Below are 18376 nucleotides of genomic sequence, written 5' to 3' on the forward strand. Positions count from 1 at the left end.
AATAAAAAGAATGATGCATTTTAGTGGCTGGGTCTGGTTTTATCACATTCTGAATTGAACGTTGAAAATGAGCTTTTCAGAGCCAGCAGAGGTCAAAATAAGCAGTAATGCAAACTCAGTCAGAGACATAGATTTTCACTTGCAACTTTCCTAAACATATTTAACAGTGCATGAAATGTTGTCTAAAACAAAAAGAAAATGCTTTTTAGTGGCTGGATCTGGTTTTATCACATTCTGAATTGAACGTTGAAAATGAGCTTTTCAGAGCCAGCAGAGGTCAAAATAAGCAGTAATGCAAACTCAGTCAGAGACATAGATTTTCACTTGCAACTTGCTTTAACATGTTTAACAGTGCATGAAATGTAGTCTAAAACAAAAATAATGATGCATTTTAGTGGCTGGATCTGGTTTTATCACATTCTGAATTTAACGTTGAAAATGAGCTGTTCTCAGCCAGCAGAGGTCAAAATAAGCAGTAATGCAAACTCAGTCAGAGACATAGATTTTCACTTGCAACTTGCTTTAACATGTTTAACAGTGCATGAAATGTTGTCTAAAACAAAAAGAAAATGCATTTTAGTGGCTGGATCTGGTTTTATCACATTCTGAACTGAACGTTGAAAATGAGCTTTTATCAGCCAGCAGAAGTCAAAATAAGCAGTAATGCAAACTCAGTCAGAGACATAGAATTTCACTTGCAACTTGCTTTAACATGTTTAACAGTGCATGAAATGTTGTCCAAAATAAAAAGAATGATGCATTTTAGTGGCTGGATCTGGTTTTATCACATTCTGAATTGAACATTGAAAATGAGCTTTTCAGAGCCAGCAGAGGTCAAAATAAGCAGTAATGCAAACTCAGTCAGAGACATAGATTTTCACTTGCAACTTTCCTAAACATATTTAACAGTGCATGAATTGTTGTCCAAAATAAAAAGAATGATGCATTTTAGTGGCTGGATCTGGTTTTATCACATTCTGAATTGAACGTTGAAAATGAGCTTTACTCAGCCAGCAGAGGTCAAAATAAGCAGTAATGCAAACTCAGTCAGAGACATAGAATTTCACTTGCAACTTGCTTTAACATGTTTAACAGTGCATGAAATGTTGTCCAAAATAAAAAGAATGATGCATTTTAGTAGCTGGATCTGGTTTTATCACATTCTGTATTGGACGTTGAAAATGAGCTTTTCAGAGCCAGCAGAGGTCAAAATAAGCAGTAATGCAAACTCAGTCAGAGACATAGATTTTCACTTGCAACTTTCCTAAACATATTTAACAGTGCATGAAATGTTGTCTAAAACAAAAAGAAAATGCTTTTTAGTGGCTGGATCTGGTTTTATCACATTCTGAATTGAACGTTGAAAATGAGCTTTTCAGAGCCAGCAGAGGTCAAAATAAGCAGTAATGCAAAATTGGTCATAGACATAGATTTTCACTTGCAACTTGCTTTAACATGTTTGACAGTGCATAAAATGTTGTCCAAAATAAAAAGAATGATGCATTTTAGTAGCTGGATCTGGTTTTATCACATTCTGTATTGGACGTTGAAAATGAGCTTTACTCAGCCAGCAGAGGTCAAAATAAGCAGTAATAAAAACTCAGTCAGAGACATAGATTTTCACTTGCAACTTGCTTTAACATGTTTAACAGTGCATGAATTGTTGTCTAAAACAAAAAGAATGATGCATTTTAGTGGCTGGATCTGGTTTTATCACATTCTGAACTGAACGTTGAAAATGAGCTTTTATCAGCCAGCAGAAGTCAAAATAAGCAGTAATGCAAACTCAGTCAGAGACATAGATTTTCACTTGCAACTTGCTTTAACATGTTTAACAGTGCATGAAATGTTGTCTAAAACAAAAATAATGATGCATTTTAGTGGCTGGATCTGTTTTATCACATTCTGAATTGAACGTTGAAAATGAGCTGTTCTCAGCCAGCAGAGGTCAAAATAAGCAGTAATGCAAACTCAGTCAGAGACATAGATTTTCACTTGCAACTTTCCTAAACATATTTAACAGTGCATGAAATGTTGTCTAAAACAAAAAGAAAATGCTTTTTAGTGGCTGGATCTGGTTTTATCACATTCTGTATTGAACGTTGAAAATGAGCTTTTCAGAGCCAGCAGAGGTCAAAATAAGCAGTAATGCAAACTCAGTCATAGACATAGATTTTCACTTGCAACTTGCTTTAACATGTTTAACAGTGCATGAAATGTTGTCCAAAATAAAAAGAATGATGCATTTTAGTAGCTGGATCTGGTTTTATCACATTCTGTATTGGACGTTGAAAATGAGCTTTACTCAGCCAGCAGAGGTCAAAATAAGCAGTAATAAAAACTCAGTCAGAGACATAGATTTTCACTTGCAACTTGCTTTAACATGTTTAACAGTGCATGAATTGTTGTCTAAAACAAAAAGAATGATGCATTTTAGTGGCTGGATCTGGTTTTATCACATTCTGAACTGAACGTTGAAAATGAGCTTTTATCAGCCAGCAGAAGTCAAAATAAGCAGTAATGCAAACTCAGTCAGAGACATAGATTTTCACTTGCAACTTGTTTTAACATGTTTAACAGTGCATGAAATGTTGTCTAAAACAAAAATAATGATGCATTTTAGTGGCTGGATCTGGTTTTATCACATTCTGAATTCAACGTTGAAAATGAGCTGTTCTCAGCCAGCAGAGGTCAAAATAAGCAGTAATGCAAACTCAGTCATAGACATAGATTTTCACTTGCAACTTGCTTTAACATGTTTAACAGTGCATGAAATGTTGTCCAAAATAAAAAGAATGATGCATTTTAGTGGCTGGATCTGGTTTTATCACATTCTGAATTGAACGTTGAAAATGAGCTTTTCAGAGCCAGCAGAGGTCAAAATAAGCAGTAATGCAAACTCAGTCAGAGACATAGATTTTCACTTGCAACTTTCCTAAACATATTTAACAGTGCATGAAATGTTGTCCAAAATAAAAAGAATGATGCATTTTAGTGGCTGGATCTGGTTTTATCACATTCTGAATTGAACGTTGAAAATGAGCTTTACTCAGCCAGCAGAGGTCAAAATAAGCAGTAATGCAAACTCAGTCAGAGACATAGAATTTCACTTGCAACTTGCTTTAACATGTTTAACAGTGCATGAAATGTTGTCCAAAATAAAAAGAATGATGCATTTTAGTAGCTGGATCTGGTTTTATCACATTCTGTATTGGACGTTGAAAATGAGCTTTTCAGAGCCAGCAGAGGTCAAAATAAGCAGTAATGCAAACTCAGTCATAGACATAGATTTTCACTTGCAACGTGCTTTAACATGTTTAACAGTGCATGAAATGTTGTCCAAAATAAAAAGAATGATGCATTTTAGTGGCTGGATCTGGTTTTATCACATTCTGAATTGAACGTTGAATAAGCTTTTCAGAGCCAGCAGAGGTCAAAATAAGCAGTAATGCAAACTCAGTCAGAGACATAGATTTTCACTTGCAACTTGCTTTAACATGTTTAACAGTGCATGAAATGTTGTCTAAAACAAAAAGAATGATGCATTTTAGTAGCTGGATCTGGTTTTATCACATTCTGTATTGGACGTTGAAAATGAGCTTTACTCAGCCAGCAGAGGTCAAAATAAGCAGTAATGCAAACTCAGTCAGAGACATAGATTTTCACTTGCAACTTGCTTTAACATGTTTAACAGTGCATGAAATGTTGTCTAAAAGAAAAAGAATGATGCATTTTAGTGGCTGGATCTGGTTTTATCACTTTCTGAATTCAACGTTGAAAATGAGCTGTTCTCAGCTAGCAGAGGTCAAAATAAGCAGTAATGCAAACTCAGTCAGAGACATAGATTTTCACTTGCAACTTGCTTTAACATGTTTAACAGTGCATGAATTGTTGTCTAAAACAAAAAGAATGATGCATTTTAGTGGCTGGATCTGGTTTTATCACATTCTGTATTGGACGTTGAAAATGAGCTTTACTCAGCCAGCAGAGGTCAAAATAAGCAGTAATGCAAACTCAGTCATAGACATAGATTTTCACTTGCAACTTGCTTTAACATGTTTAACAGTGCATGAAATGTTGTCCAAAATAAAAAGAATGATGCATTTTAGTAGCTGGATCTGGTTTTATCACATTCTGTATTGGACGTTGAAAATGAGCTTTACTCAGCCAGCAGAGGTCAAAATAAGCAGTAATAAAAACTCAGTCAGAGACATAGATTTTCACTTGCAACTTGCTTTAACATGTTTAACAGTGCATGAATTGTTGTCTAAAACAAAAAGAATGATGCATTTTAGTGGCTGGATCTGGTTTTATCACATTCTGAACTGAACGTTGAAAATGAGCTTTTATCAGCCAGCAGAAGTCAAAATAAGCAGTAATGCAAACTCAGTCAGAGACATAGATTTTCACTTGCAACTTGCTTTAACATGTTTAACAGTGCATGAAATGTTGTCTAAAACAAAAATAATGATGCATTTTAGTGGCGGGATCTGGTTTTATCACATTCTGAATTGAACGTTGAAAATGAGCTGTTCTCAGCCAGCAGAGGTCAAAATAAGCAGTAATGCAAACTCAGTCAGAGACATAGATTTTCACTTGCAACTTGCTTTAACATGTTTATCAGTGCATGAAATGTTGTCTAAATCAAAAAGAATGATGCATTTTAGTGGCTGGATCTGGTTTTATCACTTTCTGAATTCAACGTTGAAAATGAGCTGTTCTCAGCCAGCAGAGGTCAAAATAAGCAGTAATGCAAACTCAGTCATAGACATTGATTTTCACTTGCAACTTGCTTTAACATGTTTAACAGTGCATGAAATGTTGTCCAAAATAAAAAGAATGATGCATTTTAGTGGCTGGATCTGGTTTTATCACATTCTGAATTGAACGTTGAAAATGAGCTTTTCAGAGCCAGCAGAGGTCAAAATAAGCAGTAATGCAAACTCAGTCAGAGACATAGATTTTCACTTGCAACTTTCCTAAACATATTTAACAGTGCATGAAATGTTGTCCAAAATAAAAAGAATGATGCATTTTAGTGGCTGGATCTGGTTTTATCACATTCTGAATTGAACGTTGAAAATGAGCTTTACTCAGCCAGCAGAGGTCAAAATAAGCAGTAATGCAAACTCAGTCAGAGACATAGAATTTCACTTGCAACTTGCTTTAACATGTTTAACAGTGCATGAAATGTTGTCCAAAATAAAAAGAATGATGCATTTTAGTAGCTGGATCTGGTTTTATCACATTCTGTATTGGACGTTGAAAATGAGCTTTTCAGAGCCAGCAGAGGTCAAAATAAGCAGTAATGCAAACTCAGTCATAGACATAGATTTTCACTTGCAACGTGCTTTAACATGTTTAACAGTGCATGAAATGTTGTCCAAAATAAAAAGAATGATGCATTTTAGTGGCTGGATCTGGTTTTATCACATTCTGAATTGAACGTTGAATAAGCTTTTCAGAGCCAGCAGAGGTCAAAATAAGCAGTAATGCAAACTCAGTCATAGAGATAGATTTTCACTTGCAACTTGCTTTAACATGTTTAACAGTGCATAAAATGTTGTCTAAAACAAAAAGAATGATGCATTTTAGTGGCTGGATCTGGTTTTATCACATTCTGAATTGAACGTTGAAAACGTTCGAGGTTACTAAAGTAACCCTTCGTTCCCCGAGGAGGGGAACGGAAGCACTATAAGTGGATTTGATTTGTAAAATCCACGCATTGGGAGGTTCGGTTCAGAAGCTACTCGTCTGAAAGAGTATTGAACGGGCCAATTAAGAATGAATTGGCAGCGCAAGCCTGCGCAGGTGAGCGGCATAAGCAATCAACTGAGTATATAAGCTCACCTGGCGCCAGCAGACGCTATCCTTTTTAAGCTGAAGAGACTTTCAACAGCTAAGGGACAGTCATTATGGCGACGGAGTATAGTGCTTCCGTTCCCCTCCTCGGGGAACGAAGGGTTACTTTAGTAACCTCGAACGTTCCCCTTCGGGGGGAACTTCAGCACTATAAGTGGATTTGATTTGTAAAATCCACGCATTGGGAGCCCATTGAAAGCGCCATAATGACTGCACCTTACCAACACCCCCGATGAGGAGATAGTCAAGCAAGCGTGACGTACCCGCATCATGGGGGGCGCGGTCCTCCAACGTGTCCCTGGCCCTAATTTATCCTACTTCAACAGAAGTTTTACGGATTTAGATATATTTTTTGGGAAGTCGTGAGCATCTAGATAATTCTAGGAAAATACGACAGTACGTTGGGAAGCGTGCAATCCCGATAGGGAGGACGCTGCGGAGGCCATCCGTTACCCAAGGGGGGATAGATGGCAGAATTTACATATGGACTAGCCCTAAAAAAGGGGGAGTACGCATAGCAAAAGAGTGGTTAGCGGGGAGGGAAGACACGGGTCCGCCCAGGGGGGGGACTTAACCGTGGCGGAATAAGCATATGGGATCGCCTAGTGGGGATCACGCATAGCAGGCACCTTTACCCAAAACGCGGGCTGACCAGCGGGCAGACCTACAACGTAGTGGGCCAGCAAGTGACTCCTCCGCTGAGTCAGTGCTGGGGGCCACGGAGGAATCTGCAGGGCTCACCTGACGGGGAACTTTACTGACAGATAAAAAGGCGCACGTATCTCCGTGTTAGGGAAAATGGCGCAGCAAGCGTGTTTCAACACCCTACCGAATTGTTTCCTCAATCACCAAGGGTTACCTAATACCCTTGAGGAAACCGGCTCCACTCGCAGATTGTAAAACCTTGCAAATGTGTTGGGTGTCACCCAGCCCGCAGCTCTACAGAAGTCTGTTAGAGGGGCGCCGCGTGCGCGCGCTCGAGAGGATGCGAAACTCCGAGTGGAGTGCGCACGCGCTCTCGGGGGACGCGGCTTATCTCGGCTCTGATAGTGAAAGAAAGGCATCCACAATCTAGTGGGAACTTATTTCGGTACGGCACTTCCCTGCTGCCGACCGTTATAACAGACGAAGAGCTGCTCAGATGATCTAAACTCTGAGTGCGGTCCGGATAATACGCAAAACGCGAACTGGACAATAAAGAAGGGCTGGGTCTGCCTCCTCCGAGGGCAGCGCTTGCAGGCTCACTACCTCGTATTAAAACGGAGTGGTAGGAACCTTGGGCACATATCGCGGGCGGGGTCTCAGGACGTGAGAGAAGCCAGCCCAATTACAGGCACGAGTCACTGACCGAAAAATGCCCCCGGGTCCCCGACCCTCTAATCGATATCAACGCGACCAGCAGAGCTGTCTTCAGGGACAGAAAGATACTGAGTCGAGGATCGAAGGGATCTGCTTGTGTAGCGAGGGCGAGATCCTAAGAGGGCATGAGAGGGGGCGGGATGGATTAATTCGCTTAACGCCCCTGAGGAACCGGATGATGAGGTTATGCGTTCCCACGGTGCTGCCAGCCACCGCGTTATGAGAGCGGAGATGGCAGCCACGTAACCTTGAGTGTGGAGGGCGACAGCCTGCTCTCCAGCTTCTCTCGGCGTAAAGAAAGCACAACGCTGATCTGGCAAATTACGGGGGTCTTCTCAGCGAGAGACACACCATTCAGTGAATAGACTCCACGTCAGGGCATAGGCGCGCTCGGGGAGGGGGCACTAGCCCGAGTGACGGTATTAGCCACCGCAATCGGAGGTTACCTAAGTCTTCCTCGCGTCTAAAATCTCTTCAAAGATCGGCGAGGGTGCCAGGTGGTGCCCTGTCCCTGAGAGAGTAGGTGCTCTCTCGAAGGGACTGCCAGGGGAGGGCTATCGCGAGGGAGAGCTCTGACATCCAGGTCCGGTTGAGCCAGAGGGGCGCAACCAGCAACCTGTTCCTCGTCCTCTTCCTGACCTTGCACAGTAACTGCGCGAGCAGGCTCACTGGGGGAAACGCGCATTTGCGCGTGCCCCGAGGCCAGCTGTAAGCCAGTGCATCCGTGCCGAGAGCACTCGGTCAGGGAAAGAACAACTAGCAATGAGCGATCTCGGGGGAAGCAACAGATCGATCTGGGCTTCCCCGAATCGCGCCCATATCAGCTGAACAGACTCGGGGTGGAGTCTCCATTCTCCAGGACGCAAGGCTGCCGTGAGAGCGCATCGGCTGCACGGTTGAGCTTGCCTTAATATGAATGGCGTGCAGCGATTTCAGCCGCGGATGACTCCAGAGGAGCAGACGGCGGGCGAGCTGAGACATGCGGCGAGAGCGCATACCCCCTATACGGCTGATATACGCCACCGCCGCCGTACTGTCCGTCCTGACCAGCACGTGTTGCCGCTCCAGCACCGGAAAAAAACGGTGGAGAGCGAGGAACACTGCCAACAGCTCCAGGCGATATGCCAATGCAACTGGGTACCTTTCCACAGGTCCGCAGCCGCATGCCCGCAACGCACAGCCCCCCAGCCCGTGTTGGAAGTGTCTGCTGAAACGACAACAAGACTGGACGCCTGTTCTAGAGACACCCAGGCCTGTAGGAACGAGGGGTCGCTCCGAGGGCTGAGGGCGCGGCGACACAGCGCAGTAACAGAGACTCGGTGTGCGCGCGCGTGCCATGCGCGTCTGGGGACTCGATCGTGAAGCCAGTGCTGAAGTGGTCTCATATAGAATAATCCGAGCGGCATGAAGCGGCTGCGGATGCCATATGCCCCAGGAGCCTCTGAAATAGTTTCAGTGGGACCACTATTTTACTGTCGAGCTCTCTCAGACAGTACAGCATCAGCTGAGCGCGCTCTCCGGAGAGGCGCGCTGCCATGGTGACCGAGTCCAGCTCCAGCCCGAGAGAAGAGATCCTCTGCACGGGGGCGAGTTTGCTCTTTTCTCGGTTGACCTGAAACCCCCACAGGTGGAAGTGCCAGAGCACTTTGTCTCTGTGCATAATCAACTGCTCCGAGAGAGGGCAAAATCAGCCAGTCGTAAAGAAATTGAGTATGCAGATGCCCGCGAGCCGAAGGGGCGCTGAGGCACCCTCCGCGGGCTTGGTGAGGACCCGCGGAGACAGAGAGAGCCCGAAGGGGAGGGCTTTGTATTGCCAAGCTCGACCTTCAAACGCAAACCGCAGAAACTGTCGGTGGCGAGGAAGAGTGGAGACATGGAAATACGCGTCCATCAGGTCTAATGCTGCAGACCAACCCAGAGGACGAACGCACCGGAGGATGCGCTTCTGCGTGAGCATTCTGAACGGCAGCTTGTGCAGGCAGCGGTTCAAAACGCGCAGATCTAGGATTGGCCGTGACCCACCGCTCTTTTTGGGCACGATGAAGCGTGGGCTGTAAAACCCACTCTCCATCTCGGCTGGAGGGAGCGGCTCGATTGCATCCTTCGCCAGGAGGACAGCAATCTCCTCTTGCAAGACAGGGGCGGACAGGGGGCTGACCCTGGTGAATACACACCCGTGACTTGGGGGGCCGTTTCGCGAACTGAATCGCATAGCCGAGTCTGATTGTGCGTATGAGCCACCGCGAAGAGCTGGCCCGCGCTAACCAGGCAGGCAGAGCTCTCGCTAATGGACTCATCGCTACAATCGCTGACGTACCAGCAGTGGGGCAGCGCGGAGTGGGTGTGCTGATCCGGGAAGCTCGCGGGTCCCACGGAAAAGCTGGAGGTGAGATATTTGCTCTCACTCCAAACCCGAGCTCCGGAGGGGAGGCTCGAGGGGTGGGAGAAAGGAGACCGTCCTCCCAGCGCTCGTGAGCCACTGGCGAAACGCACCGAATCTGCAAGCTAGAAAGCATAGCGTCCCAGACTGGCAGATTTCGGGCTGTCACATCTGGGGAAGTGAAAAGTGCCCTTTCATAATGTTTTCATGGTAGTAAAAAGTGCCGTTGGAAATGGGGCCCCGCCCTCCAGCGGGGAAAGAGCAAGTTCCCTCTTCTCCAGATGGCCTGTCCCAGGGGCGCTTCGCGGTCCGTTGCCGGACTTAGCGGCGTTCTGGGCAGGGGGGCTGCCTGCTTCCGAGGTGCCCGACGCGCTCGCTTCGCCTGAGGCGTGTGCGGGGGCGGAGCAGCTCTCGTAGGCGGGCGCCTTCGGCGAGGAGCAGGTATGAATGGCACGGCGGGCGGAGCGGGCTACGGACCGCCGATAAGACATCACCCACCAACTGCTCTCTCACCGCCTTGAATTCCTGGGTGAATTCACAGACAGTGTCGCCGAACCTGGCTGGGGATATGGGGAAGTCAAGAAAGCGGACTTTGTCGACTTTGCGCATATCAGCCAGGGGTGGCGCTCCTGGACCACTAATGTGGACATCGTCCTCCCCAACACACACGCAGCGGACTCAGTAGTCCGAAGAGCTAAGTCGGCGGCGGTGCGAAGCTCGTAAGCCTGGGTTGGACCCACCCTCGTGCAGCTCGGCCAGCGCCTGCGCTTGGTAGCGCTGGTAGGTGGCTATCGCATGCAAGGCGGAAGCAGCCTGGCCCGCAGCTATGTAAGCTCTAGCTCCGAGGGAGGTAGATAACTTACAGGCTTTGGATGGGAGACGAGGCGGACCCCGCCAAGAAGAGGCGCCGCGCGGATTTACCGCCATCGCGCACTCAACCTGAGGAATCGCCACATACCCCCTGGCTGTTTCACCGTCAAGAGTGGTTAGGGTGGAGGAACACGCAGCACGAGCAGAAAAAAGTGCTTTACAAGACCGCGTGAGCCTACTGTGCACCTCCGGGAAGAAGGGAACGCCCCTCTAGTCGGTCCGGCCGCGGAGCTGGGGGATAAACCATCTCCAACCCACGGCCGAAGCAGCCCGGGAAAGCACGGCTAACATGTCCGTTTCAGGATCCGTAGTGACAGCGCTCACCAGCCCGAAGGGGGCGAGCGGGTCTGGATCATCATCGGACAATGAAAGCCCACCCTCCGATGCCGCGGTGGACATCTGGTCTCCGGTGTCATCGGGCGTAAGGGCTACCATCTGTTAGACGGATCGCTTCCCCCGCCCGAAGCTTGGATGGAGCGCTTAGAGGAGCGGGAGGTCCGCGGGCCCGTGGGCGACGGATTATCTCTCGCTGAAACCCTCAGATCTGCCCGAGTGCCCGCTGCAGAGCAGGGGACAACTGGGGTGGTTCACCCTTTTGCAAAGGCTAACCGCGATCTTGCGCAACAGTCATGGCATCGCAATGACGACATGAACTGCCCGCGAGCAGCGCATTAACATGCTGGACCCCCAGACATGTAACGCAGTGCCCGCGCCCATCATCCGAGGACAGGAAACCACCGCATCCAGAAACGCACAGTCGGAGCGCCGTCCTGATAAGGACGTGCTGCACGACTGTGTTGCTCTTTCTGTGAAGTTTGCAACTTTATACGCACCGCTCTGGAGGACCGGACCCAAAGAACGCCAGGCAAGGGAGAAACCCAGCTCGACCGTCTGCCACTGCGTGTACACACTCTGGACCGGGAGAATGCTCTCGTTCGCTCAGAATCGCTGGTCACAGCAGGAGGAACCCTCATCGACTCGATCAGAAAGTCTCTGAAGCGAAAAGGATAGCGTCTGCTGGCGCCAGGTGAGCTTATATACTCAGTTGATTGCTTATGCCGCTCACCTGCGCAGGCTTGCGCTGCCAATTCATTCTTAATTGGCCCGTTCAATACTCTTTCAGACGAGTAGCTTCTGAACCGAACCTCCCAATGCGTGGATTTTACAAATCAAATCCACTTATAGTGCTGAAGTTCCCCCCGAAGGGGAATGAGCTTTACTCAGCCAGCAGAGGTCAAAATAAGCAGTAATGCAAACTCAGTCAGAGACATAGATTTTCACTTGCAACTTGCTTTAACATGTTTAACAGTGCATGAAATGTTGTCTAAAACAAAAAGAATGATGCATTTTAGTGGCTGGATATGGTTTTATCACATTCTGTATTGGACGTTGAAAATGAGCTTTACTCAGCCAGCAGAGGTCAAAATAAGCAGTAATGCAAACTCAGTCAGAGACATAGATTTTCACTTGCAACTTGCTTTAACATGTTTAACAGTGCATGAATTGTTGTCTAAAAGAAAAAGAATGATGCATTTTAGTGGCTGGATCTGGTTTTATCACATTCTGAATTGAATGTTGAAAATGAGCTTTTCAGAGCCAGCAGAGGTCAAAATAAGCAGTAATGCAAACTCAGTCATAGACATAGATTTTCACTTGCAACGTGCTTTAACATGTTTAACAGTGCATGAAATGTTGTCCAAAATAAAAAGAATGATGCATTTTATTGGCTGGATCTGGTTTTATCACATTCTGAATTGAACGTTGAATAAGCTTTTCAGAGCCAGCAGAAGTCAAAATAAGCAGTAATGCAAACTCAGTCAGAGACATAGATTTTCACTTGCAACTTGCTTTAACATGTTTAACAGTGCATGAAATGTTGTCTAAAACAAAAATAATGATGCATTTTAGTGGCTGGATCTGGTTTTATCACATTCTGAATTGAACGTTGAAAATGAGCTGTTCTCAGCCAGCAGAGGTCAAAATAAGCAGTAATGCAAACTCAGTCAGAGACATAGATTTTCACTTGCAACTTGCTTTAACATGTTTAACAGTGCATGAAATGTTGTCTAAAACAAAAAGAATGATGCATTTTAGTAGCTGGATCTGGTTTTATCACATTCTGTATTGGACGTTGAAAATGAGCTTTACTCAGCCAGCAGAGGTCAAAATAAGCAGTAATGCAAACTCAGTCAGAGACATAGATTTTCACTTGCAACTTGCTTTAACATGTTTAACAGTGCATGAATTGTTGTCTAAAAGAAAAAGAATGATGCATTTTAGTGGCTGGATCTGGTTTTATCACATTCTGAATTGAACGTTGAAAATGAGCTTTTCAGAGCCAGCAGAGGTCAAAATAAGCAGTAATGCAAACTCAGTCGTAGACATAGATTTTCACTTGCAACTTGCTTTAACATGTTTAACAGTGCATGAAATGTTGTCCAAAATAAAAAGAATGATGCATTTTAGTGGCTGGATCTGGTTTTATCACATTCTGAATTGAACGTTGAAAATGAGCTTTTCAGAGCCAGCAGAGGTCAAAATAAGCAGTAATGCAAACTCAGTCAGAGACATAGATTTTCAATTGCAACTTTCCTAAACATATTTAACAGTGCATGAAATGTTGTCCAAAATAAAAAGAATGATGCATTTTAGTGGCTGGATCTGGTTTTATCACATTCTGAATTGAACGTTGAAAATGAGCTTTACTCAGCCAGCAGAGGTCAAATTAAGCAGTAATTAAAACTCAGTCAGAGACATAGATTTTCACTTGCAACTTGCTTTAACATGTTTAACAGTGCATGAATTGTTGTCTAAAATAAAAAGAAAATGCATTTTAGTGGCTGGATCTGGTTTTATCACATTCTGAACTGAACGTTGAAAATGAGCTTTTATCAGCCAGCAGAGATCAAAATAAGCAGTAATGCAAACTCAGTCAGAGACATAGATTTTCACTTGCAACTTGCTTTAACATGTTTAACAGTGCATGAAATGTTGTCCAAAATAAAAAGAATGATGCATTTTAGTGGCTGGATCTGGTTTTATCACATTCTGTATTGGACGTTGAAAATGAGCTTTACTCAGCCAGCAGAGGTCAAAATAAGCAGTAATAAAAACTCAGTCAGAGACATAGATTTTCACTTGCAACTTGCTTTAACATGTTTAACAGTGCATGAATTGTTGTCTAAAACAAAAAGAATGATGCATTTTAGTGGCTGGATCTGGTTTTATCACATTCTGAACTGAACGTTGAAAATAAGCTTTTATCAGCCAGCAGAAGTCAAAATAAGCAGTAAAGCAAACTCAGTCAGAGACATAGATTTTCACTTGCAACTTGCTTTAACATGTTTAACAGTGCATGAAATGTTGTCTAAAACAAAAATAATGATGCATTTTAGTGGCTGGATCTGGTTTTATCACATTCTGAATTGAACGTTGAAAATGAGCTGTTCTCAGCCAGCAGAGGTCAAAATAAGCAGTAATGCAAACTCAGTCAGAGACATAGATTTTCACTTGCAACTTGCTTTAACATGTTTAGTAGTGCATGAAATGTTATCTAAAACAAAAAGAATGATGCATTTTAGTAGCTGGATCTGGTTTTATCACTTTCTGTATTGGACGTAAAAAATGAGCTTTACTCAGCCAGCAGAGGTCAAAATAAGCAGTAATGCAAACTCAGTCAGAGACATAGATTTTCACTTGCAACTTGCTTTAACATGTTTAACAGTGCATGAATTGTTGTCTAAAAGAAAAAGAATGATGCATTTTAGTGGCTGGATCTGGTTTTATCACATTCTGAATTGAACGTTGAAAATGAGCTTTTCAGAGCCAGCAGAGGTCAAAATAAGCAGTAATGCAAACTCAGTCATAGACATAGATTTTCACTTGCAACTTGCTTTAACATGTTTAACAGTGCATGAAATGTTGTCTAAAGCAAAAAGAATGATGCATTTTAGTGGCTGGATCTGGTTTTATCACATTCTGAATTGAACGTTGAAAATGAGCTTTACTCAGCCAGCAGAGGTCAAAATAAGCAGTAATGCAAACTCAGTCAGAGACATAGATTTTCACTTGCAACTTGCTTTAACATGTTTAACAGTGCATGAATTGTTGTCTAAAACAAAAAGAAAATGCTTTTTAGTGGCTGGATCTGGTTTTATCACATTCTGAATTGAACGTTGAAAATGAGCTTTTCAGAGCCAGCAGAGGTCAAAATAAGCAGTAATGCAAACTCAGTCAGAGACATAAATTTTCACTTGCAACTTTCCTAAACATATTTAACAGTGCATGAAATGTTGTCTAAAACAAAAAGAAAATGCTTTTTAGTGGCTGGATCTGGTTTTATCACATTCTGAATTGAACGTTGAAAATGAGCTTTTCAGAGCCAGCAGAGGTCAAAATAAGCAGTAATGCAAACTCAGTCATAGACATAGATTTTCACTTGCAACTTGCTTTAACATGTTTAACAGTGCATGAAATGTTGTCCAAAATAAAAAGAATGATGCATTTTAGTAGCTGGATCTGGTTTTATCACATTCTGTATTGGACGTTGAAAATGAGCTTTACTCAGCCAGCAGAGGTCAAAATAAGCAGTAATAAAAACTCAGTCAGAGACATAGATTTTCACTTGCAACTTGCTTTAACATGTTTAACAGTGCATGAAATGTTGTCTAAAACAAAAAGAATGATGCATTTTAGTGGCTGGATCTGGTTTTATCACATTCTGAACTGAATGTTAAAAAATGAGCTTTTATCTGCCAGCAGAAGTCAAAATAAACAGTAATGCAAACTCATTCAGAGACATAGATTTTCACTTGCAACTCGCTTTAACATGTTTAACAGTGCATGAAATGTTGTCTAAAACAAAAATAATGATGCATTTTAGTGGCTGGATCTGGTTTTATCACATTCTGAATTGAACGTTGAAAATGAGCTTTACTCAGCCAGCAGAGGTCAAAATAAGCAGTAATGCAAACTCAGTCAGAGACATAGATTTTCACTTGCAACTTGCTTTAACATGTTTAACAGTGCATGAAATGTTGTCAAATTAAAAAGAATGATGCATTTTAGTGGCTGGATCTGGTTTTATCACTTTCTGAATTGAACGTTAAAAAAGAGCTGTTCTCAGCCAGCAGAGGTCAAAATAAGCAGTAATGCAAACTCAGTCAGAGACATAGATTTTCACTTGCAACTTGCTTTAACATGTTTAACAGTGCATGAATTGTTGTCTAAAAGAAAAAGAATGATGCATTTTAGTGGCTGGATCTGGTATTATCACATTCTGAATTGAACATTGAAAATGAGCTTTTCAGAGCCAGCAGAGGTCAAAATAAGCAGTAATGCAAATTCAGTCATAGACATAGATTTTCACTTGCAACTTGCTTTAACATATGTAACAGTGCATGAAATGTTGTCCAAAATAAAAAGAATGATGCATTTTAGTGGCTGGATCTGGTTTTATCACATTCTGAATTGAACGTTGAAAATGAGCTTTTCAGAGCCAGCAGAGGTCAAAATAAGCAGTAATGAAAACTCAGTCAGAGACATAGATTTTCACTTGCAACTTTCCTAAACATATTTAACAGTGCATGAAATGTTGTCTAAAACAAAAAGAAATTGCTTTTTAGTGGCTGGATCTGGTTTTATCACATTCTGAATTGAACGTTGAAAATGAGCTTTTCAGAGCCAGCAGAGGTCAAAATAAGCAGTAATGCAAACTCAGTCATAGACATAGATTTTCACTTGGAACTTGCTTTAACATGTTTAACAGTGCATGAAATGTTGTCCAAAATAAAAAGAATGATGCATTTTAGTAGCTGGATCTGGTTTTATCACATTCTGTATTGGACGTTGAAAATGAGCTTTACTCAGCCAGCAGAGGTCAAAATAAGCAGTAATAAAAACTCAGTCAGAGACATAGATTTTCACTTGGAACTTGCTTTAACATGTTGAACAGTGCATGAGTTGTTGTCTAAAACAAAAAGAATGATGCAATTTAGTGGCTGGATCTGGTTTTATCACATTCTGAACTGAACGTTGAAAATGAGCTTTTATCAGCCAGCAGAAGTCAAAATAAGCAGTAATGCAAACTCAGTCAGAGACATAGATTTTCACTTGCAACTTGCTTTAACATGTTTAACAGTGCATGAAATGTTGTCTAAAACAAAAATAATGATGCATTTTAGTGGCTGGATCTGGTTTTATCACATTCTGAATTGAACGTTGAAAATGAGCTGTTCTCAGCCAGCAGAGGTCAAAATAAGCAGTAATGCAAACTCAGTCAGAGACATAGATTTTCACTTGCAACTTTCCTAAACATATTTAACAGTGCATGAAATGTTGTCTAAAACAAAAAGAAAATGCTTTTTAGTGGCTGGATCTGGTTTTATCACATTCTGAATTGAACGTTGAAAATGAGCTTTTCAGAGCCAGCAGAGGTCAAAATAAGCAGTAATGCAAACTCAGTCATAGACATAGATTTTCACTTGGAACTTGCTTTAACATGTTTAACAGTGCATGAAATGTTGTCCAAAATAAAAAGAATGATGCATTTTAGTAGCTGGATCTGGTTTTATCACATTCTGTATTGGACGTTGAAAATGAGCTTTACTCAGCCAGCAGAGGTCAAAATAAGCAGTAATAAAAACTCAGTCAGAGACATAGATTTTCACTTGCAACTTGCTTTAACATGTTTAACAGTGCATGAATTGTTGTCTAAAACAAAAAGAATGATGCATTTTAGTGGCTGGATCTGGTTTTATCACATTCTGAACTGAACGTTGAAAATGAGCTTTTATCAGCCAGCAGAAGTCAAAATAAGCAGTAATGCAAACTCAGTCAGAGACATAGATTTTCACTTGCAACTTGCTTTAACATGTTTAACAGTGCATGAAATGTTGTCTAAAACAAAAATAATGATGCATTTTAGTGGCTTGATCTGGTTTTATGACATTCTGAATTGAACGTTGAAAATGAGCTGTTCTCAGCCAGCAGAGGTCAAAATAAGTAGTAATGCAAACTCAGTCAGAGACATAGATTTTCACTTGCAACTTGCTTTAACATGTTTAACAGTGCATGAAATGTTGTCTAAAACAAAAAGAATGATGCATTTTAGTAGCTGGATCTGGTTTTATCACATTCTGTATTGGACGTTGAAAATGAGCTTTACTCAGCCAGCAGAGGTCAAAATAAGCAGTAATGCAAACTCAGTCAGAGACATAGATTTTCACTTGCAACTTGCTTTAACATGTTTAACAGTGCATGAATTGTTGTCTAAAAGAAAAAGAATGATGCATTTTAGTGGCTGGATCTGGTTTTATCACATTCTGAATTGAACGTTGAAAATGAGCTTTTCAGAGCCAGCAGAGGTCAAAATAAGCAGTAATGCAAACTCAGTCAGAGACATAGATTTTCACTTGCAACTTTCCTAAACATATTTAACAGTGCATGAAATGTTGTCTAAAACAAAAAGAAAATGCTTTTTAGTGGCTGGATCTGGTTTTATCACATTCTGAATTGAACGTTGAAAATGAGCTTTTCAGAGCCAGCAGAGGTCAAAATAAGCAGTAATGCAAACTCAGTCATAGACATAGATTTTCACTTGCAACTTGCTTTAACATGTTTAACAGTGCATGAAATGTTGTCCAAAATAAAAAGAATGATGCATTTTAGTAGCTGGATCTGGTTTTATCACATTCTGAATTGAACGTTGAAAATGAGCTTTACTCAGCCAGCAGAGGTCAAAATAAGCAGTAATGCAAACTCAGTCAGAGACATAGATTTTCACTTGCAACTTGCTTTAACATGTTTAACAGTGCATGAAATGTTGTCTAAAACAAAAAGAACGATGCATTTTAGTAGCTGGATCTGGTTTTATCACATTCTGTATTGGACGTTGAAAATGAGCTT

The sequence above is a fragment of the Danio rerio genome, chromosome 17 (genome assembly GCF_052040795.2).
Source record: "Danio rerio strain M-AB ecotype USA chromosome 17, GRCz13ab, whole genome shotgun sequence".
Classification (NCBI taxonomy): domain Eukaryota; kingdom Metazoa; phylum Chordata; class Actinopteri; order Cypriniformes; family Danionidae; genus Danio; species Danio rerio.